Genomic DNA, 25564 nt, shown 5'->3' with positions numbered 1-25564 from the left:
GACATAAGGGTGTATAGATCAATTAAAGAGAAAAATAGTAATAGAACCAAACTTTTATTTTATAAAGGCTCTAAAATAGGCTAGTCTCTTCAATAAATGGCACTGGAAAAATTAGATGTTCACATGTAAAACTAACTTGATGTTGACTGAGGACCTAAATGGAAGAGCTATACCTATAAAACTTCTAAAGGAAAAAAAAAATAGATGAAAATCTTTGCGAATTTGCATTAAGCAAAAATTTCCTAGATAGGACAAAAAAGAAGCATGAACCATAAAAGAAAAAAATATATAAATTGGTCTTTATCAATGTTAAAACTTCTCTCTTTCAAAGGTCACTGTCAGGTAGAGGAAAAAGAAAAGTCACAGACTGGAAAAATATTTGCAGAACACATATCTGATGCCAGATTTGCACCTGAAATATGTAAAATACTTTTACAGCCCAATAATAAAAGGACAGAAAGACAATTATTAAATGGGCAAAGTATTTGAATACTTTACCAAGGAAGATATGCAAGTGGTTAAAAAACATGTAAGAATATGCTCAACCTCTTTAGTCATCAGAAAAATGCAAACAAAGCCATAACTGAGATATCTCTATGCAAGTACTCAAATGGCTAAGATGAAATTGACAATACCGAAAGATGCTCAGAATTTGGAGCAACTGGAAATCTAATATGTCATTGCTGGGAATGCAAAATTGGATAGTCACTCTGGAAAATATTTTGGCAGTGTTCTATAACCGTAAACATTTATCTTATAACTCTTTCATTCCATCCCTAGATAATTTGCCCAAAGAAATGGAAACATGTGTTCACATAAAGACCTGCATGTAAATAGTCATATCAGCTTTATTCTTTATAGAAAAAAAATCATAAGGAGAAAGGAAAAACTGGATACAACCCAAATATCCATCAACTGGTGAATGGATAAACAAATTGTGCTATATCCATTTAATAAGATATTATTCAGCTATTAAAAAAGAATGGATCTTGGGCTTCCCTGGTGGCACAGTGGTTGAGAATCCGCCTGCCAATTCAGGGGACATGGGTTCGAGCCCTGGTCTGGGAAGATCCCACATGCCACAGAGCAACTAAGCCCGTGCACCACAACTACAGAGCCTGCGCGCCACACTACTGAGCCACGTGCTACAACTGCTGAAGCCCGCATGCCTAGATCCCGTGCTCCACAACAAGAGAAGCCACTGCAATGAGAAGCCCATGCACGGCAATGAAGAGTAGCCCCTACTCGCCGCAACTAGAGAAAGCCCGCGTGCAGCAACGAAGACTCAATGCAGACAAAAAAAAAAGAATGGATCTTTAATACATGCAACAGCATGGATGAATCTCAAAAGCATATATTAAGTGGAAGAAGAGAAAACATAAATACTGCATGATTCCATTTATATGACATTCTGGAAAAGACAAAACTGTAGGGATAGAAAACAGAACAGTGTTTGCCAAGAGTTTAGATAGCAAAGGGGACTGACTACAAAGAGACATAAGGGGATTTGGGGGCAAGTAATGGATGTGCTCTATACTTAATTGTGATGATATTTATACAACTGCATATATTTGTCAAAACACATCAAACCATGGATGTGAAATGTTGATTTTATTGTATCTCCATAAAAAGACATATTTAAACATCCTAATGAGGCTTACCCAACTACTTTAAGTGAAATGCATCTCCTCTCTCTGATCCTCCTTATCTTACTCTACTTTTTTCCCAGAGCGCTTATAACCTTATAACTTTATAATATACTATTTATTGATTTACTTGCTTATTTATTATGTTTATGTTTACTGGCTGAGTCACCTGCTAAAATATAACTAAAATAATAGTACACTAAAATAATAGTATATGTAGTAGTGTGCCACCAAGATTCCCCACTTGGGAGTGAGTCACTTATTACCCTTAGTTTCTGCAAGTGTTGCATGTTGACACACGAAGATGGATCCTTCTCTAGGAATTTCTTCAGGTCCAAGAGAACCACCTAGCCTAAGCTCACATCCCCTTCATGAAGGAAGCACATATTTGTTGACTCTTTAGAGGTCAGCAAAGTATGGCCTGCAGACCAAATCTGGCCTGCAGTCCATTTTTATAGGGTGCAGAAGATAAAAGTGGTTTTTATATTTTTAATGGGTCAATAAAGGAGCAAGAGGAAGAAGAAGATAAGGAGAAGGAGGAGGAGAAATAGAAGATGTGACAGAGAATGAATGTTACCCACAAAGCCAAAAATATTTATTACCTGGTCTTTAAAGAAAAAGTTTGCTGACCCCTGAACTAGTTGATGTAGGGATTTAAAGCCCTGACTTATTTGTCTGTAGGGGTACAACTCTGAAGGGACATCCACAAGATTGACTGAGGCCTTTTTTTGTGACCATATACCAGTTCCTTTCTTCACTCCTCCTGAATTGTTGATACCAATGATACTCCCATTAAAGGCCTTGCATGCGTATGTTTGTTTCAGAATCTATTTACCAGGAAACCTGACCCAAGGCAATCGGTGCTAGATTGGTCTACAGAAGCAAACTCAAAAATGAGACTCTGGATTTGGGCCACTCACTGGTAAGTTGGTAACGAACACCTTTTCACTGGTAGTAGATGAAACACTAATATCCTCTATAGTTTGTACCAAAGCAATTGTTAAAGTTTTACTGATCGTCCATAAGGATGGACTACCACTATAAAAGAATTCAACGGTAGGCACAGTATGTCAGCAAAGTGAGGGTTTGGGGGAAAGTGTTAATTATAACAACAGTGGAATCAGATGGGCTTTGCTGAATACCATTGTTGTATTGGAAAAATACAGTGAACGAAAAGCTGAGGGTGCCTGATCACCAAATGAAGGTGAAGTGTGAATCTGAGCGGGCTTCCTTAGCAACATTTTTAAAAAGTCCTTTATCTCTTGCATGCACCTAGAGGGCAGAAAAAACTGAGATCCAGGCTTAGGAATTAATAATAAAAGTAATAGAGATGCACACAGAGAGATTTGAATTCACAGCTTCTCAAGTCTGTTTTGCCAGGGTCAAGGCTTTGGTTGGGAAGAGTTGACATCCTAAGGATACTCAGGGAACATCAAATTCAAAGGAGGCAAAAAACAAAAACTGTGTATTTTATATTCCATATCCCTCAAAACTCTGCAAACATGGCCCAGTCCTCCTTGTTAAAGACTAGTATGCCTCTCGCTTAAGGAAAATATGCACCATGTTTCCTCTTCAAGACCTATACTCACCTTTCCTTCCTGCTACCATATCAATAAGTAGATCAAATCATAGCATAAACAGACCAAGGAAATGTGAACCTACTAAGAGAAAAAGGGACTAAACCCCAAAAAACTGTCGGACCTAGCCAATATGCATAGGCAAAATTAGGGAAGTATTCATGGGACTGGATTCTAAGGTTGCAGGATTGATGGGGTAGAACATATGGTTTAATAAGGGAATATTTATCTTAAGGTATTTTCTCCTAAGAAATAGTAAGCTCCCTGGTAATTATTGTGGGAGACACTGCTAACATGCTGCTAAGATGGCTTTCAGAAACTTGTAGAAAGTAATGGCCCACAGTAACTCAAGTAGAAATGTCAAAATTATGAGGCAGATAGTATAAAAAGGAATAAAAGAACTCATAGAATTGGGCATGCAAAGGTAGGTATACTATGTGTATTAGTCAGGGTACTCCAGAGAAACAGAACCAATAGTGTAACCAATATTTCATATAATGAATGAATTGGCTCACACAACTATGGAGACTGAGAAGTCCCAAGATTTACAGTCATCAGGCTGGAGACCCAGAGACCCAGGAGAGTCAGTGGTAGGTTTTAGTCTGAATACAAAGGCCTGAGAACTGGGAGAGCTGATGGTATAAATTCCATTCCAACTCTGAGTCCAAAGGCAGGAAATGACCAATGTCCCAGCTAACAGACAATCAAGCAGAGAAAGCGAATTATCCCTTACTCAGCCTTTTAGTTCTATTCAGGCCTTCACAGGATTGGATGAGGCCCTCCCACCCGCATTGGGAAGGGCCATCTGATTTACTTAGTCTACTGATTCAAATGTTAATCTCATCCAGAAACACCCTCACACAGACACACTTAGGATAGTGTTTAACCAAATATCTTGACATCACATGGTCCAGTCAAGTTGACACATAAAATTAACCATGATAACTAATCAGCCTTCTTCACTCAATCCCACTCTGTTAGGTTATTCTGAAAGATCAAGAAAATAGTACAAAATTCTGACATATGCTACAACATGGATGAAACTTGAGGACATTATGCTATGTGAAGTAAGCTAATCATAAAAAGGTAAATACTGCATGATTCAACTAATATGAGATACCTAGAGTAATCAAAATCATAGAGACTGGCAACCATCATAGTCAAATGTTGGTTGCCAGGGGCTGGGAGGAGGGACAATGGGGAGTTATTGCTTAATGGGCATAGAGTTTCAGTTTTGCAAGATGAAAAGAGTTCTGAAGGTGGATGGTGTTGATGGTTGCATAACAATATAAATGCATTTAATATCACTATAATACTTTAAAAGGTTAAGATAGTAAATTGTATGTTATGTGTATTTTACCTCAATAAAAAAATTGAAAAAGTGTTTAACACAGAATAGTTATCATGATAATAAAGAAGATAGGAAAAAATGCATGAGATCTTAAATGTCCACATATATTAAATCTTTAAGAAGAAACATCCGGTGGCATGGTGTCTGATAGCAGCCTTGAGGGGAGATTGCTTATTAGTGACTTAAAGGGAACCATATCATCTATTGAATTACTAACATTATATCCTCTTGCACCTGGATTTTCCTTGGAGGTCATCCTCCCAAACATTAGCCAGATTTGACCCTGCTGAGCTTGAGAGCTCTAATGAGCTCATAGCCCAAGGTGGTGTAGTTTTAAGACTACATTGCAGTAAGAGTATATCTGTCACAGATGAAAATGCAGGAGCATATTTATGTATCTGTGTAATTCATTCTTTGCTTTTTATAAACCTAAAGTTCTCCAGGGAGTGACACAAATTCACATAATGTTCCTATGTGTTACAATTTGTATATTGATCTCTCGCTGACAGATTTTTGATAATAACCAGAATACTCCCTAGTGAATGCATACATGTAGACATTAAAAAGTAAAAATTAGCTTAGTGATTAAAGTTAAAGTCAGCAATTCAGTTATTCTGAATTATTTTTCATTTCATTCTGCTCTGATTTTCAGCTGAATAATACAATTTCAGGTTTGAATTTATATCAGCTCTCTCCCCAGCATCTTAGTGGAATATTTCTCAGCGTGTTTCCAGTTAATCACTAAGTGGAATGCCATTTTGGATACTCTTGGCTACTTCCCACAAATAGGAACAGAGCAAAAGTTTTTAAATAATTTAGAGACTATACAGTAAGCATCTACTATTTTCAGGTAATGAAAGTTATAAAAACAAATAAAGCAAAGTATGTAAGAATAACGCATATGATAAAATAGAGTAAGTCGTGACCTTATTATATTACCAACAAGTAGACAACGTAATACAAATAAGACTGATTAGGGTGTCTGCAAACAAAGAGATATGACTCCATACTTCTTACAGATATGAGAAAATTTTTATTTTTTAAAAACATTTCCAAATAGTAACCTAAATATCCACTTTAATTCCCATGAAATATATGGAACTGGGAAATTATTTTAACACTTGAGCTGGTCCTGAGCTGCAGAGATGAGTAGAACTCAGAATCCACTTGCCAAGTGGCAGGGCCCCAACACAGCTCCCTGCATGAGAACTGCTCTGTGGACCATATTTCATATAACCTGCTTGTTGCCATGGCTCTGATACACTTCCCCGAGGTCTCTGAGGCCCTTCACATCCTGCTGCAGTGGGCCTCAGGGTGCCTAATCAGAAGTGCTGGCCACGGCTGGACATTGGGACTCCCTGGGGAGTCACCTTGCTTCCTATTGCGGTCGCTGTTGTTTCTCAAGGCCTATACTGTTTTGACACTGTTGCTTTCTAGTATCCAGCCTTTCAGGGGAAGATTCCTCAGCAGATATTTGGGGACCCTAGTTCTCTTACTTTACCACTGGCTTCTCCTTCTCAGCATCAGGACTCACAGGTGGGTGGAACTGAGAAGCACTGTGAATGATTGTGGAAAAGAGACAGTTGAGCCTTACTGTGTACTCTAAACCATCACTCAACAATTAAGCCTTTCAGACTCATTTTGGGTGTTTCCTGCCATGTGTTCATCTTCCTGAAATCTAATAGGAATCATATCTTATCCCTGCTTGATTACCAAATATTTTAGCATAATGCTTGGCATTTTTTGTTGTGACAATGAATGAAGACTGACTGCTGGTTTCTTTCGTATCTCTCTGGGTTTGTTTTTTTTTTTCTTTTACTTCTTCCTACACATTTTTATCTCTAATTACCACTTAAATGTTGGCATTCTCCAGGATTCCATACTGAACTTTTTTGTCTTCTCCTTTATCAACATCTTCCTAAGTGACCAAATTCACTTCCATGACTTGAACCATTACCTGTAAGCAATAGTAATCCAGCCTTTAACTAGAGCCCGTTTCTTTCCCTAAATCCAGACTTGTATATCTAATATCCTGTTGGACTTCTTGATTCATAGTTTCCACAGTCACTTATACTCGGCATGGTCAAAATGGAACTTGTAATACTTATCCTCACATTAGTTCTTCCTCTTGTGTTTATTATCTTATCTAGTGAATGTCTTCCTGATCATCTGAGAGGCCTCTTGGCTCTTTAGACTCTTTCATCCCCTATATGCAATTATTGACCAAATCCATGTATTAGAGATCCCATTTAAATTCATTTGCTTATTCATTCAATTATTCCCACATGCATCAAATTATTACTGAATGTCACTATCATGTAGTGCTCTAGCAGTTTGAGGCACTGGAAAAAAACCAACACAGTCCTCAAGGAACTTACATTTAATTTCCAAAGACAGACAAGAACTAAATAAACAAGCAAAAAGTATATAATTTTAAGTTGTGTTTAATTCTAGGAAGAAAAATAAAGCAAGGATGCAGATAGATAACCCCACAGGTTAGGGAGAAACTGGTTCCTGAAAGCTTTTCTGAGAAATAAAGCTTTGAGCAAATATACAAAAGGATGAAATTCACAGATCTGTGGGGAAAGTGTTCAACAAGCAAAGAAGATGCTAAGTTGGAACAAGGTTGACATGTTGAAGGAAGAACAGAGTAATCTAATAACAGAATGTAAATGATTTTGGAGAGGTCAACTAAAGTCAGAATATGTAGGGTCGTACAAGATTTTAGATTTCGTTTGGATGAAAAGATATTAAAAGTTTTAGAAAATTAAAATCAACTGATGTGATTCCTAAAATTTTTTAACTCTAGTGATGTTCTGGTAAATATTTAGCAACTAGCTCTTGGCAAGGAAGGAGGGCATTTGCTACTATCTATGGTGTAAATATGCCCAGGATGGCCAAAACCATGCTACTGATGCGACATCACTCAGTGCAGAATTGGGAAGAGATATGCGCAACTGGCTCTCCTCCTGAGCTGAAGGGATGAATGAATTCTGTCTCCTGGTTTTTTCAGTACCTCTTTGGGTATTTTTTTTTACCTCTTCGTACATTTCTTTACCTTAATATATTACTTACATGCCACAGCCTAGTACTGATTGTTCTCCTTTGATCTGACCCTCATCTAGACCTGAACTCTCCAATATGGTAGCACTTGAAATATGACTAGTGCAACTGAAGAAATGAATATTTAATTTTGTTTATTTTTAATTAATTTTAATTTCAATTATGAAAATGAAATTTAACTCTGTTATTGTAAAATTTTTGAGTGTGTTTGGAACAACTTGGGTATGTAAATCTTTTTCAATTGTAAGTTTCGTGAAATCTAAATGCAGATCAGGTATTTCCAGTGAAAACTTAGAGTCTGAATTGAAATGTGTTGTAAGTGTAAAAGACAAACTGAATATCTAACACTGAGTATGAACAAAAGAATGTAAAATATTGATTATCAATATTTTAAATCAATAACATTGATAATATTTTGGATCTATTGGGTTGCACAAAATCTATTTTTAATATTAATTTCAATGGTTTCTTTTTACTTGTATCTAATGTGGCTACTAAAGAATAAAATTAAATATTTCAGTTGCATTATATTTCTATTGATCTCAGAGAGGCAGCAGTGAGCGTTGGCGTGAAGTGAGATCTTAATTCCCTGCCCGGGAATTGAACCTGGGTAGCCTGGATGAAAACCAGGAATCCTAGCCACCAGACCAGCAAGCTATTTTTCCCTGGCTCTTATCCGCAGTGAAAAATGCATTTCTCATGGAGGCAAAAACTGTGAAAACAGGTACAAAGTTTATTATTAGAGACAGCACGACAACAAGTGGGAGAACACTCAGAGAAAACAGTTTTGTTCATTGAAGGCAGAAGAAAGGCAGAGATGCACACCCAGAGAGAAAGGGTGTGGGCTTACTCACTAATGAGGAGGAGCGCAGTAAAGAGGCAGTTAAGCCATTTATAGAGGGCAGTTCTGCCAGGTCTTTGTCTTCCTTCTGGCCAATTGTCTTGTTTTGTCCCCCGGGGCTAATTTGTTTCAGGACCCTCCTCCTAGGTGCGCACACACCTCTCAGCCAAGATGGATCTAGATGCAAATGCATCTGGGAGAAGCAAGATTCATTATGGCCTGGCATTGTCCCCTGACTTTTGACCCCCAAGGAGCCTTTCTGCGCATATGTAGTGTCTCCCTTGCCCCAAGGAAAGGTGGGTGGGAGGATGTTCTCTTGATCCTTTACTCAAACAAGGTTTTGCCCCTCTTTGTTCTTGCCATGACTGTTATCTTAAGGTGTTCACGAGAGACATAGCCTGGCTATTTACCCTGTTTCTCTTGTTACTTCCATTTCAGAGGGCAAACAAGAGGCTGATTGTACATGCCTAACCTGGAGCCACCTACCTCTTGTCTCAGGAAATGCAAACAGGAGGCCAGTTGTAAGTGTCCGACCAGAAGCCTATCTATCTCCTGCCTCACTCTGAGATAGTGCTGATCTTGATGCTTGCTACTTAGTTTGTAATACACAGACCAGAAGCACTGGCATTATGTGGGAGCTTTTCAGAAATGCAGAAGCTCAGGCTCCATCCTAGGTTTCCTAAAACAAATCTGAATTTTCAGAAGTTCCGCAAGTGATGTGTATGCACATTAAATGTAGTGACGCATGGACCTAGATAACTATGTAAGATTAGTCTTTGCAGTCAATTCCCTTTAATTCTACCTTTCTCACTACTATTTTCTTTAAAACTATCTTCAACCTTATTTAAAATCTGTAAAAGATACAGGTTAATATTCGCATAAAGTAAAAACTTCTTACTTAGCTAGGCACACAAGTGGCTTCTTGGTATTAACCCTCCAACATCCTCTTCTTTATCTAATAACTTACGTATAGTCATTAGTGAATTACTTGTTCTCCAGACATATTCTGCTATTTTCTGCTTCTTGTTTTTGTACATGTTGTTTCCTCTGCCTTGAATATATTTCTCTTCCTAGTCACATGGGGACATATTTCTTGTTAAGATAAATTATCCAAAACTTTTAAATAAGGCAAAGAGGATGCCTGCAAGTCCTTTCATTATCATATCAAAGAATCATTTATTAGAGCCACCCAAGGATTCTTGAGGTTTTTTCCTAGAAGACCATCGTTTGTGCTATTTCCTAACAATCAATTGCTCAGACTCTCTGAAGTTCCATGTTAACCTGCATATTGTACCTGGTAAATATGCAAATGATCTTTATCTCCTAGAAAAGAGAACCCAAAAGGATATACTTTATTGCCATGAAGAACATTAACATTGTGTTTATTGATATTTTTTATTTAATGAGATATTTTCATCATAAATTCCTATTGTTTTTAAAACATGGTTTCCTTTCGTTCCTTGAACACATTTGCAATAAGTGTTTTAACGTTTTTGACTAAGTCCACCACTTGGGCCTTCTCACTGCTATTTTTCCCTGTGTGTAGGTCACACTGTTGTTTCTTTGTATATCTCATTTTTTTGTTGTTAAAAACAGAATATTTTAGATCATGAATTGTAGCAACTCTGGATACTGATTCCCTCTCCTTTCCAAGACTTATTGCTGTTTGCTTAATTGTTTAGTGACTTGGCTAGACTAATTTAGTGAAGTCTTTTTCTCTCTCCACATAAAGTCTGATATTACTCCTAAGAGGGCACTTCCTTGGGCATGTACATAGTCACCCTGGTTTGAAAGTGGTTTTAGCAGGGCTTTCTTTAACTATCTCTTTCCTGGTTTCTCTGTTCAGCTGTCTGCCTCTATTGGTATCACACCCAGATGTTAGGCTCCACAAACTGTTAGCTGATTGCTCTATTGTCTTTGACAATGACCCAGAGAAAAAATTGTTCCACAGTTTGATTCAATTAAATTCAAGGCCCTTTGTAGGAAAACATTTTGAGGCCAGTTTTTTAGGCTTGTTCTGACTTCATGAGGATTCTTTTTAGCTATTTGCTTAGTTCTCACTTATAAGCTAGCTGACCTATGGTTTAGCTTGTTGTTTTAAGGGAGCTACAAGTCTCCTTTTAATTGCATATTGCCAGACTCTCCATTGTCTTCAGGTTTTAGTTGTAAACTTCCCTATGCTCTGTTCTAAATAAAGTCATTTCCTTTGGGAAGAGCTTTGGATCTCTCTGGTCTTATGGCTTGCCTTTCTTCTTGTGTAAGGTCTTTAAGCCATGGTTCTGGAGTTGGGGGCAAAGACAGAGGCTTACTTCTTTTGGAGTAACACCCCTGCTTTATAAGTAGGGTGCTAGACAGGGATGGTTGCCTCTGGTCTTCTTGGCTTGCCTCATCTGGCATGGAACCTCTGCACCATGAGTTTTCTGGAGTGAAGGTGATTGGAGGACCAATATTCTCTGCCTGCTATTCCTAGCCTCAAGCGTCCATCTACCAGTGAGGGCTGGGTAAATAAATGGAGACCCCAGTCTCTCAGCTGTACTTACCTGAGATTTAACTTCTGCAACATGGAGTTGGGTATGGGGAGGTATGAGAAATACTGGAAGCTTGCCCCTCCAGGGCGATATTGTAGCCCTTGACTAAGGGCTGGTGGTAGAAGAATCCCATTGTTTTGGTGTTAACTGCCCAGAATGGAGTTTCCATCACATTGAGCTGTGTGTGTGGAGTGGGGGAGGGAGTGAGTCATGACCCAAGTGCCATAGATTCTCACTGTTCTTAGTGAGATTTAGTAGATTTTCTTGAATAAATGTTTCTTCATAAATGCCCGTAAAACAATTTCAGAGACTTTAAATGGCTTTTTTACTTTGTTTTTTTTTTTAAACAAATTTTGGAAGCTGTGGTTGTTTGACTGGAGAGCAAGTAGGTCCACAGAGCTCCTCATACTACCATTGTGGAAATGGATCTCTAACTTTGTATCTCTGCTCATAATCTTATTGTGACACTTTTTAAAAATAAAAATGTCATTTCTGATGGCCTGTAAGAAACCCTGTTTCTTGAGTGCCCTTGGAAATATGTTGACCATTTTACTGCTTTCCTCATCAGTAAATAACGTGAGTAAAGTCTTCAACACATATTTATTCTCTATGTGTAACAGCCCATACTATGACATTCTAATTCCTGTTCATGTAGATGTTCCTTGTGGAGACCTACTTATTCCCCCATATGGAATTAAACATTTCTTGATGTCTACCACATTACACCATAAATATTTTTGTTGGATTTATCACATACCACTGTAATTGTCCATCTACTTGCATTTCTTCTAATACAATGTAATGTTAAAAACAATGCTTTAGTGATGTTGCTTTGTTTATTTATTTTATCTTATTCAAGTTCTCCCTTTTTCCTTGTGTTTTACCTATATTGCCACATTTACCCCTTCAGTGAACTGTCTAATTTTTTTTTTGAAAGAGCTATAAACAAACAATAATACATTCAATTGAATTAGCACATACTCTCTCTGGGACTCATTTATAAACTGAAGGGCAGAGATCACTGTCTGCCCACATATTTCTTAGCATAATTTTGATAGATCATGTAGTTTTAAAAAAGGTCTCTGTCTTTATATTATCTGAACAAAAACTGCTTTTTCTCTAAGATTGAGGAAAGAAAGGAATAAGGAGATGAAATAGAAAACATTTCTATTTCTTCCACATGTATATAAAGAACGAGTGAGCCACAAAAAATGCATACATCGGAAATAACGGTACTCCAGATTCAAATTGTGTGATTATCCAACAGAGTACAGTCTCAAGGACAAATGCTAATTCAGTTTCTACCTCTGTTACTTATTCAGTCTGAGTTTGGGGTCATGTTCTCAACCACTCAGACTCAATTTCTTCATATGTACGATTGGAATATTAACATCTAGGAGGAAAAAATGAAATAAGAATATGATGTAAGCCAGTTCTCCACTATGCAGACTATCATGTGCAAAGAAAACTCAGGAAGCATGTATCAGTCTAGAAACATGTTTAGAAATCCATCTCCTAATATTAAATGTATATGAATGTCTTTATAAGTAGATGAACTTCTGTTTTATGTCTGAATAATATGAATTCTGTTTCCACAGATAATTAATCTGTGTAAGTCATATTTTTAATTCAATATATGTGACATATTATATTTACTGTAGAAAATGAAATACTTTTAATGTGGTTTTTTTTTTTCATTTATCATGCAGTCATTTTTTCCCCCAACTATATCAAGGCCCTACTATGCATATAGCACTCTGAGAGGCATTAGTACAACCTCAGAATGTTTATGGTATCCACCTGCAAGGAAATCAATTTTTTACCTACTAGACCTGGTTCTTTGAAAGACAAATGCTTCTGGTTTTGTTTTAACACTGCTTTAACTAGGATGACATAATAGCTGAAACTCTCTGTTAGCCATCTCTTGCAAAAATCTTTCTGGTAAACTGTCCATTTCAAATTTTACATGCATATTTTAAGTCATTTGGTTTTCTTTTGAGTTAATTATATTTGAGTTTCCTTAAAATAAAATCTCTAAAGGTGTTGAATTTCATGGATGGCTCTTTAACACCACCCATAAATCTAACATCTTATGTACATATCATGTACATATTGATGAATTTGATAAGCTGGTGTTACATTTGGGGGGTTTATTCAGAATTAATGGTTTTAAAGTTTATGATATAATTAAAATAATTTGACAAGTCAGTAATGGAATAATATTTTTGAGATATCAATCTATGTCCTTTATTTCTCCAGTATGCCATCTTTTCCCTGGTGTTTGAGAAACAACTAATTGGTCTGTATTCATTGCTCCCAGGGAGGGACATGACAAGACAGAAAAAAGCCTTCCAGAATTACTGTTTTTTCTCCCAAAACTGAAGTCCTTTGTCTTATATGCAAAAGCAAATGCATACAAGGGCCAAGACAGGTCCTATGAAAGAGTGAAATGAGCAGGTGTAAGAGAAACAGCAGTGAAAGCTCCCTGACGAAGGGCAACTAAAACTCGCCTCAGTTCTCAGGAGTGCTGGCAACTAGAGAATGTGAAATAGAGAACGTGAGTTTCTTCTTAGGTGAGCAGCTGTAACTCAGCACTAATTTTTTTGTGATTCAGGAATGGGGGTTTCCTGAATCCCAACTTTTAAAATTTCTAGGAGAAGCTAGAAATCCAGATTTTAAAGTTTTGGCAACTAATTTAAATGTATTTGTTTTAGTAAATCTGTGTAAGAAAATACTTCACAGGTCAAACAGTGAAGATATTTGGGGTTGATTTTTTTCCCATTGTTGTGAATTTGCCACATTATTTTTGGTTTTGGAGAAACAGAGATTAGGGATGAGATAACTTTGGAAGATATTATCAGGAGAAGTATTTTCCTATTTTATCAAATCCACTTTGTCTAAATTAGAAGAGTCTGGGATTTTGTGTGAAGAGAAACAGATAGGAGGCAGTGAAAATTAAAAAGTATGTGGATCTCCCCAAAAGGGGCCATGTGCACTGAGAAGGTGGAAACACTCCAGAGAAGGAATGGCTCTGTGATTCTTAAGTGTGATGACAGAGAGCCTCTCATAAACTTCTGGGTCCTCTGGCACATTGTGAAATACTGACTGGATTCCAGGGTCCCTAAAGTTGTCACAGATAGGGCAGGCAGGAGACACAGGCAGAAAAAGACATTTTGGGGAAGAGCTGTGTGGATGACCGACTGAGAAAGATGCTCTCCTGCCTCAGGAAGCCCGAGCATTCCATAACCTTCTTCCCTCAGCTCCTCTTTGCCCTTTTGTCTTATGCATGTCCACCAGAAATTTCACTGAGGAGATGAAGGTAAAAGTCTCCTAGCAGTTCAACAGGATTAGGGCTCAAAGTATGTGGCATTAGTTATAGCAAAATAAAGTTATATTTCTGTACACCTGAATTTAAGCATGTTACTCTGAGGTAAATATTTATTGTTTGCTGCTTTTATGGACTCTAGTTCTTGTCTCTCTCTTCCTACATATATAACTACTCTGGCCAGTTTGTTCATTCTAGGGATACATATGTAAATTCATGACAATTTGAATGACACATGCACTAAATCAGCATAATGTGATAATGATAAAAGTGCAAATTCAAAAACAAAATTTAGATATGGGATTTGAACAAAATTAGAGAAATTAACACAAGGAAGACTTCTTATGGAAAACTATATGCTACATGTATTATAAATAGGTACTTACTGGAAGCCAAAAGAAAAAAACAAGAAAAGTAAAGGCAATAGAACATGAAACCAAACCAAACAAAACGAATGTAGAAAAAGGCTGACAGTTATCATTTTCTAACTGTCTTTTTGCAAAGACTATTTAATGGTGGTCTGAGGAATACTAGATTCCTTTTATATTTTTTCAAATAGTTTTAAGTTTTCATTCATTGTTTTTATAATCTGCCCAAACTCTCATGTAGGTTGCAAGAAACCTTCTGTTTTGCAATAGTACTTGGAAACTTTGGATAGATAATCTCAATGCCTGATAATCAGTTAGACAAATATTGGATGGCACTAACTTATGGGCTCAGCACTATACAAGAAACCTTGGAATTATCAACTATATAACACATGGGACTTACCCACAAGAAATATACTTGTTTTCTTAGTCATTATTAATATATATGTATTCTCTGCTGTGAAATAACAAATCTTACAGTAAAATGATATATGTTACATTACTTCTGTGAAACTTATGAAATATGAGCAATAACAGTGCTAGTCGTGAAAAAGTTATGTAATTTTTTTTCCCTCAACCAACTTTCTCAGCATAATTTATTGGACATACATTCACTTCACATTGGTTTATGACCTATTCTTTTTAATTGATCATTTTTATTTGCACAAATCCCATGCTATTTATGTTATTGTTGCTCTAATAAGTTTTAATATCTGCTTCTCTTTCATAATTCTTAAATATTACCCTAGATCTTCTCAATATCAATTTTAGGTGTCCTTTATATATTATTCTGTATATTTTTAATATAAAATGATATTATTTAGGCTCTTCCAAATATTAATGATCTAAAACATAACTGCAATCACATTATATCAGCAGCAATAGCAAAAACAATGGATAGAATGGATATAAAATGTAAAAGTGCAAAATCTCTTGCCCATCTGTAGGGAACATATAGAAACTTGTAATTTTTTTTTTTTTTTTTTTTTTGGTGGTCAACCAAGTGCCATTTAATAATCTGTGGTTCTGGGATACTAAATTTTAGTGAACCCACAGAGTTAACTACTCTTTTGCTTGTTGCCAAGGAATCACTTAAGTCTATGCAGTACTTGGTTCACTGAGTCACCCAGTTTACTTGATTCCAAGAGCAGAAGTACCCAGACAGAGGATGAGGCAGAGTGGAAACCTGATGCTCCACATGGAGTCAAAGCCAAGCCTAGAGACTGCCCTGCCTTCATCGTTAAAGATGAGCTCACAGCACGTCTAGCAGTAAAAGCTGCCAAGGAGTAAGGGGTCTGGCTTGTCTTATACCAAACTAAACGTCTATACTCTGCCTCAGTGTGTAGGTCCATTCTTTTGAAATCAATTTCAGGTGGATGTTTCTGAGATTAGACTGATGATATAAGCTTTTAAAAAATAGAAATGCTATGTTTATTCTCTGACTAAACCTAATACCTAGAAAATGGATTCACAGTTTTTACACTAAAAGCAATTCATCTTTATAACCAAACATCTGGCAAACCCTAAAAAAATGTAAAGTAGTGCTGGATCACATACAGGCAGGGTAAGTGGATACTTCCCTCTGAATTTAACTGATTAAAAAAAATTTGCCAAAATGATTGAATTAATAGACATATCCCCTACTACCTGTGAGTAAACTTTAGAGTTTTCATTAAGATGATAATTAGATTAGGACAATATAATTCCAGGATAGGAATTTTCTGCAAATAAGTTCATTTCTTAATTTGTATGACCACTTTGCTTAATGGTTCTTTCCCCCCTTATAATGAATTTTAGATACTTGTCTTTTTGTTTTAACTATGAGTCAAGATGTTTAGCCTAGTGATATAACTGTTTAATGAAATTATATTCATAACCAAGATATTATTGCATTTAAATCACTTAAGCCTATAGTTTCATAAATGTGTACTAAATATTGAGTTTAAATTAAAAATAAAAATAAATTTCTGACCTAAATCACAAAAGTATAGAACTGAGAAAGGACCAAAGTTTATGAAACGTATTCAATAAAAGAAGGTTCTAACTTTGATAGTTAGAACAATTGCAATTAAAAACCTTTTTTATGCTGGAGGTGAGACATGATTCTTTTGTCCTAATAAATAAACTTCTTTTTATTTTTTCATTATTTTTTCCACTATTTCAAAAGTAAAAGAGACACTTGAACATGCTGATTTTATTGTGAATTACCTGTGCACTTTTTTAGTTTCATGAGTATGTTTAAAAAGATAGTAATCTGAAGTTTAGGGCAATCAGCATATAATCCATATTGGATTCTCCCCTCAAATTTTTGTTTTTTGTGTAATGCTCTCACATACTCTTTTACTTTTTTGGCATTTATGAGCGCTATTATATTAATAAAAAGCAATAACAAGATTTAGTACTGATTAATTCTAAGAATTTATGTCTTTTTATTTTTTGGCACTTTACCACACATGTTCAAATATATTTTTGAATGCTTAAAAATCATTCTAATAATGAAGATTAAAATGATGAAAGTCAGTATTATTTTTTCAAACATTCTCATTACTTATAAGAAGAAAAGGAATATTAAAAACTTAAGGGAGCTTTATAACATGGACAGAGGCATTAGGAAAACAAAACTATATGAGACATACAAATAATTAAGATATAATTGCTAGAATCTCTCTTGTAGTCTTGCAAATGTCTACACTTTGATCAATTATTGAATCTAAAAAATAATATTGCATTTTTAAAATGTGGATTAATTTGTGAGAAGGATACACTCATTGAGTAGTTAGCAGAAATCGTAGATTTTTACAAATTCAAAACATTTCCTTAATCTTCCAATTATTATTTTTATGTTGATTGGCCCATATAAGGATTATGGTATATAGCAATGAGTTACAACAAAGAAATTGGCATTAGATTACATCTTTATGCACAGTTTTATCAGAAATACACTCTATCCATGATCTAACCTGAAAAACACCCATATCGTGTCTTTACTTAACTGGTCTTATGGCAATAGATAGAACTGTAAAGATATAAATACCACATTGTGATGGATACAATTCAACCTGAAGTATGTTAGTGAAAATGGAAAGATGATTCTATCAATTAAAGCCTAGGAAAAAAAGAGAAATGTTGTATTCTTACTTTTCACTGGCCAAAGTACTTGCAGCAATTTAAATAGTGTAAATAATAATAATATATTTTTGAAACCAGTTACATTTTTGAACACTTCGCCTGCTCAATATATACCAAGTACCATTATTTTACCAATAATGAAGCTATGCTCAGAAAAGTTAAGTTTTTTTTAAAAGTCAAAGAATTAGCAAGTGGTGAATCCAAGATGCAAAGCCAAGTTTAATTATGATGATTGTGAAAATAATAAAGTTAATAATATGCTTTTTAAAGTTATATGCTTTTTAAACTTTATAAAGTTATATAATTGTGGTGTTTCACAAAATAATTGACCAGAGAAACATCTAATAAACTTAAGCAGAACTATCCATGTTCAAGCTTACTTTTCAGTCTACTATATAATGCACTGCAGAATTAGTAGGTAGTTTTGAAGAGTGTTGAGAAGTTTTCAGATTATTTTGTTAAAACTAATAGTTCTCATTTGACTTTCCACACATCTTAACAGGAGATGTGTTCAGCCTCCCTCCGTCCTCCATCCCATCAAAATTGAACTTAATAATTGAACAAACCATACCTTAAATCAGAAAGAGAAGTTTTTTACAAGATATAAAATAATACTGAAAATGTCATCAATTTTTCTCAAAAAAATTTTTTAGGCAGAATCACTTCAAATATTTGTATTGACATTTTCTTAGACATATCTAGGAAAGTTTTAACATTGTGTTTCAGAGGCCATTGTGATTTTTTTCTACCTTATTTGACATTATTACACTTCTAGTTGGAGTAGATATTTGTACCAATTAACTGCCTATGAAATTGTTATTTGTTGGCCAAAAATTTGTCAATAGATTTATTATTATTCAGACTATGTAGATACATATTTGATGTTTCCAGTTTCCGAGCTCCAAGATTTTTCTCTGAACCATGGATACAAAAAAATTCAGAAAATTTTCTCTCCCAAAATAAAAAACCTAATTGTGGTGACTCTCTACCGATAATTAATTCATTGTACATTTATACATCAACACTCCTGATAGCCAATCATGTGCATCTCTTTCCAACTTCTTAAGTGACTTCTCATTGTTAGCTTGAGATCCACAAATCCCACAAATCAGAGCTTTTTTTCTCCCAATCTTAGAGCCGGTTATTAAATATTTACCAGCGCACCTCTGATTTTGAATCTGCTTCAGTCTAGTCATCCCATGGTACAGCAAAGCTGAGGACTAGAACTTGCACTTTAGTGAAAGTACCAAGGAAATATGGTAGAGACTCTTGGGAAATGGTTATTCATCCTTTTCCTAGGCAATATTCGGACTTCTTAGTAAACCCCTATTTCTAAACTGCAGCAAGAATGTATACATTTTAAATGGTATCTTATAAAGGAAGGGGAGAAAAATATACGATATTTTATGGACTGGGCCAGTTGGAGAGCTTGTGAAATATGACACAGAAGTTTTGAGTGAAGATTAGAGACCTTCTATTCACTAATATGATGTAAGGTATGTAAATCACCTCTCTTTGCTTCGCTAGAGAGCTGCTCAATGAAATTTGATGGATTTCAGGAGTTCTTTTAAAACGGTAATAGTGACTGCTGAAATCCAAATTGGATTTCTTCAGGCTGAAAAAAAGTTAACTTCTAATATTTCACAGAAGATTTTAGGTGATATTTGGATTTAGAGTTTGTATTGATTTCTGCAACTTATTATTTCACCTGGCATGTGAGTACACAACTTCCATTAGAGTTGCTTTCCATGCTTTTAGGATTAAAGGTTAATGTTTGTGACCATCAATGGCATGCAGCTATTCATTACCTTATAATCGATTTGTGGGAGGGGAAAAGGAGGCATTAAGTACTTTAAATCATATGTGGCATGATTTTACCTTGGTGGGGAGTGTTGCGGAATGTGCGTGGAATGCAAGCTGAATAAGAAGGATGCTAGCACAAAGACAGACGCAGCTAAACAAATGTTATTATGGAAAAATGGCAATTAAGATTCTCTTAATTAGCTTGTCATTTTGTATTTATCATCATAATGTTTGTTTTACAATGCTTTATTAAATCTGGCTTTATGACAAACAGTCTGCTGGCAATGCATCCTGCTGTGCAACATATGGCATTACACCTAATGAATATTAATGCTGTGAAGTATAAATGGTCTTCAGGGACAGTGCTGATGGCTGGGAAACTCCTGCATATGGCATTTCTATTCAGAAAGGTTAACTTATATGTTTCTCATCATTTTTTTCTCTCCTTGTGACCTACCCCCCCTTTGCCTATGAAACCTTAAATGTTCATTCAGCCTTTTGGTATTATTTTGTCTGTTCTTTTAAGTAGCCTTGCTCTGCTGTTTCTTCCCACCAACTGACTTCTCACGAGGCTTCTCTTCATTTGCATGCTTCCTACCCAGGTGAGGCTGTTACCCCAAGTAATCAATCCACTTACGACTGGACCAGATGTTTCACTCCTATCACTGTACAGTGTGACCATACGCTAATGTTTCCAAACTCAGTATCAGGTCAGGTTTTGAAAACATTGTACTATATTTACTCTGTTGATTGTAACCCCTTTCTCCCACACTGCCCACCAGATGCAGTTTCCAATTTCTAAATTAGCTAGTCAAAGAAATGAGAAAGAACCAAACCCAGAAATTTTATAGTAGGAAGAATATTTTCATTATTTCAATGGGTGCCTTGGAATTCAATTTGTGTCATTATAAACCACATCCCACCCAGAGTACAGCAAAACAATTCCAAAAAATACTATTGTGTTTTTTTTCCCCCCAAAATATACAAAATTTTGGATAGGAAACTGAAAAGAAGTCAATCATACCTCATATTATTTTTCAGGATTTTAGAGAGAAGTTATCAAAAAATCAATCATGAAATTGTATGATTGTATTTGGGGGATATTTCTACAAACACTGAAAAATGTGTAGGCTGAAAATAAATGATTGCAGATGAGACCATGTATGTCACCATCCAAATAAATCTCTTTGTGTAATATTGCATTAAGAAGTGCTCTACTGTATATCATGTAAAGTAATTAGATGCAAATCCCACCAACAAACAGTTTAAGAGTAGTAGGATATCATTAAACAGCCTGTAAGAATTCTGAAGACTTCTGCTCTTATCCTTAAGATAATCATAGGCATACCCTCATTCACTAGTTACTTTATTTCAGATATATTGGAGGTGGAGAGGGAAAGGAGAGGATTGCAAAACTCTATTTCAGCAGCCAGAACTAGGAATCATCTCTCAAGCCCAAATAATAGAGGAATAGGTTCCATCTAATGATGACTAATGATGCTTTTACTATTTATTGGTAATTTACTGTTTATGTAGTATTTTATATACTCTAATTTTACATCATGTGCAGTACATTTTTAAAAGCATTTCAAAGTGCAGATGCTTTTATTTCTGATGTAGCCACCATAATATTGTATAATGTCTAGACCACTGAACTATGCTTCCAGGGAGCTTTCTTATGAAGGGCACACTGGAAGTTTCACAATATCTCTATTTCCTTCTAATTAAGGAGCATATTCGGTTTTTTCTCAGATTGGATCTTCATCTGAAAGTTGCTACTTCTAGCATAACAACGCTTCATACATTTATTCCATGAGTTTGTATAGATTGTCTCATATCAATAGGTGGTACACAAGAGGCAGAGAACCTCATGGTTGTGAAACAGAGGGAGAGAAGCCATTCTTGAACGAATACAAAGAAAACACAGATATTAGACCAAGTATATGGAGTAATGCCTTCTTAACAAATCAAGTTATATCCTGCAAAGAGTAGTATGAGGTTAATTAGATGAAAGTGGTTGCCTATGGTTGATAAACCCAGAACAACAGCAGCAGTGTCGATAGAATTTAGAAAATGCAAGGTAGACAAATACAAAGGCAATTCTCTTAGTCAAACATGAATGATGATGTCTTTTTGTTTTCAGCTAGATTCTTCTTCTAGAGCATTATGTGTAGACTCATATATACAGAACAATTGTACAATGTTATATACTAAGAAGCTCGTTCTACAGAAGCTGTAAAATTATATCCGAATCTATTTTCTCACTTACTGTTTATCTATTAAATGGTCTCTGTGACATTTATAGTAAAATGTATATTATCTTCATTGCAGAGTGTGAATTTAGTCATTTTAAGTAAACTTATATATGTATTTTTTGTTTGTTTTTTTCTCTTTATAAATGCATAGTCAAGGGTCCTTTGTGATGTGGTCACGGGTAGGTATCTGGGCTGAGTAAAACCTTTCTGACAGTGGTATTCTGATGCCTGACTTGATAAAACTAGAGAAATGGCACCTTGTACTGAACTGTATTAGGAGATATTTTCTAGGTATTTTAATTATTATGGTATTTTTAGTACTTGTTCCATTCAATCAAACACTTTACTATCTCAGGCTCAAGCCAGTCTTGGGAGCCTGAGACAGAGATAATTCCTTCAGAAACTGCATGTGGTAAAGAAGGTACCATGAGGCAGCACAAAACTAAAGGCTAAGTGGAGAAACAGTTTGAATGTTCAGAAGAGGTGGGGAGGGTGGAAGGTGCTGGAGCGTTAAGGACTGTAAACAGGAACTGTGCAAAAGATGACCTCAGGGCCATCAGAGAGCATGTGTTCTCTTGTTCAGTGTGTTCAATGTGTATATGCAGTCCAGTTTTTATAGGTGTTGATGGAAGCTTCTCAGTCTTTTCCAGAAGGAAAATCCCTGCTTTTGTAGCTTCATGCTTAAAAAATAAAGGGGGGGGGAAAGACATTTTTTTTGTATTTTCTACATAGCCCCCTAAAGAGGAATGGCTACATTGTCTTTTCTGAGTAAATCTGCTAATGCCACATTAGAATCAATAATAAAATTATGTAATTTTCCTGATGTTTCTTTTAGAAACCACTACTCTCCCATCTCTTTAGTAACAGAATAGCTAGCAAATACTAGTACATAACTGCTTAAATCCTGAGTGGTAGTATTTTTTTTTTTCACTTTTGATTTCATTTGGTGACAGTATTTCATGTTTAATAGTAGCAAGTTCAAAAAATTTCTCAATAATAACACTGTGTTGTAAAATTATTGGGAAATTATATTCTGAAAATCTCTACACATGATTATATGTAACTACTAAATATTTAATGGGAAAAAGTATTTTCCTATTTTAAGAGGTTAAGATATCTGCCAATTTTTAAAACCAGAGTCCTATTATATTGCAGGCTTCTTACATTTCCTAGAAAATTAAACAACCAACGAGATGAACCCAAGGATAATACAAACACCAATAAGCATTGCATTCTCAATATAGAGCAGTAAATCCTTTGTTTATGCAGCTGTTAGAACAGAGCACTTTGGGGCTAAGAGGATGAATTCCAATCAAGCCAAACTGTTCTATACTCTTTGGGGAAAAAAGAAACCTCATCGATACTTCCTCCTAAAAGGGGAAATTATCAATACAGGAAGGGCAGATGCAAATATCTCTGAAGCTCAATGTCTTGCTGTCTCAAAATATTCACAATTTCCCAAAATTTGACTTTCCACTCAAATTTTCTCAAATATAAATAATATGATATGAAGACAGTTTTGTTTTGCCATCTTGTGCTTTGCACTCCAAATGAGCTAATTATACACAGTAACATTTGACAATAAACATTTCTCAGGACACTTTCGTTTTGAACTGAAGGAAACCCAGCTTGAACAAACTTAGGCCAAAAGGGAAATACATTTGTTCACAGAAACATACCAGCAAAAGTCACACGCACAGCTGGCTTTACGGACAACTGTAGACAAGAAAAGGAATATTTCCCGGGCTCTCCCTCTCACATTGTCAAGTTTAGTCCTTCTTTGTGCAGATGCACTTTATCCACCTTGTGGATGTCATGTCCACCAGCTGCTTCTGCGGTCATCGTCCTCCCCTCACCAACTGAGAAGAATTAGCTCTTTTTCTTAAATTCCAATTTTAAAATTCCTGGAGAAAATGTCTGAGTGGCACATCTTTGAGTACATACACAACTCTTTCTGATTAATGATGGCCAGGGTGCGACTTGTTAGCTTTTACTAAAACCATAAGGTTGAAGCAGTGATGGGGATGGTGGAAGGAGAGGGACAGTTGTCCAAAATAATGTAGGACAAAATAATAGATTCTACCTCCATGTGTAAACTTGAATCTATTACCAAACTTTTCTCACTTTGTGCATTTACTTATGTTGATAATTCTCATGAATTTAAAGGAATATATATTTTTCCGTATAATTATTGTTTTTAATCATGGAAGAAAATACTAACATGGTATATGAAGTAGAAAGCCTATATCACAGACAAACGTTTTAAAAACAGCGTTGAGCATATTTTTTAAGTGGGTAAAATAATGTCTTTTCACCTGGAAATAATTTACCTTTCAAATAAATAAAGCTTTTATATACTGAGCATTGCTATGTGATGCTAGGCAATGTTTCAACAGCTTTAGACATATTACATCATTTATTTGTACAAGAATGTAAAATATCATGGATCCATTTATAAGTGAGAAAGTTTAGACTTAAGAAGGTTTTATAACTTTTCCAATGTCACTCAGTTAATACACAATAGAGTCAGGATTTTGAACTCAGTTTCTCTAAACCCCTCTTATTTATTTATATACTGTAAGATATACAGTTGTGAAATTACAATATCTTTTGTGTGCCTCTAAAACCTAGGAGGAGAATACTATTAAAATTTTACTTGCTTTAATAAAAAAAGAACTGCAAAATGTGAACTGAGATTATATCAAGTGTGACAGACATGAAAACAGTTGCTAAATAGGTAAATTTTCCTTGATGTGTTGTGTTCAAGGTTCATCATTTTACTAATATCTCACTTAACAAAAAAAAATTTTCAAGGTTTTAAAAAAACTAGAGTAAGGGTGTCAACAAATCAATACCTCACTTTGTCTTAAGTCTCAGCAGTTACTTTTAAAAAAATCTTATAACATAAATGCCATGGCCATTCACATAGAAACTGCAAAATTAATTTATCATTTCCTCCACTATGAGAGTCTACACTATTCTGACTTTCAGGCTTCCTTTTTAATGTCACTAGTTTGTTTTCTATGTTAGTTCCTCTCCTTTCTTTAGAACTTTATATTGTCTCTGTTTCAAAGATTATTGAGTTATGTAAGTCTCAAATCTGTATCTCCCAGCTAGGCCTTAATCTTAAACAGAACCAAACACTAACTGATCATGTTATTCCCTTAAAAATTAATGCTCCTCTAACAAGTTTCTAATTCTTGTGTGTATGCTGAAATGGGCTTTGGGTGAAAGATGACTTTATTGAAATTGCTTTTTAGCTATGCCTTAAAGGATAAGTATTTGTTTGTTTTTGCTATTTTCATTCTTCCAGTAAACACACAATGATATCCCACAATCACTCATTGTGTGACTTGCTGAGCAGGCACTTAAAATAGTCAGAAAGTCATTGAACAAGTATTTATCAAAGACCTACTATGTGCCATGCACAATCTAAAAGGCTGGGAAATGGCAGTGAACATGACAAATAAGGAACTTATATTTTAGAGAAGTTAGACGTAGAGTAAACAATAAATGAATGTAGTAAGTGGAGAATGAATTAATAATAAAGACTACGAAAATATTAAAATAAGAGCAACTTAATTTTGATACTCAGAGAAATTCTTAAAGACATGATAAGCTCTAAATGGTGACAAGCATCCAACCACAAGAGAATCAGATGAAAACATGTCCCCCCCC

This window comes from Eubalaena glacialis, chromosome 6 (assembly GCF_028564815.1).
Source record: "Eubalaena glacialis isolate mEubGla1 chromosome 6, mEubGla1.1.hap2.+ XY, whole genome shotgun sequence".
Taxonomy (NCBI): Eukaryota; Metazoa; Chordata; class Mammalia; order Artiodactyla; family Balaenidae; genus Eubalaena; species Eubalaena glacialis.
The sequence above is the reverse complement of the archived record's forward strand: the minus strand, read 5'-3'. Positions refer to the sequence as shown.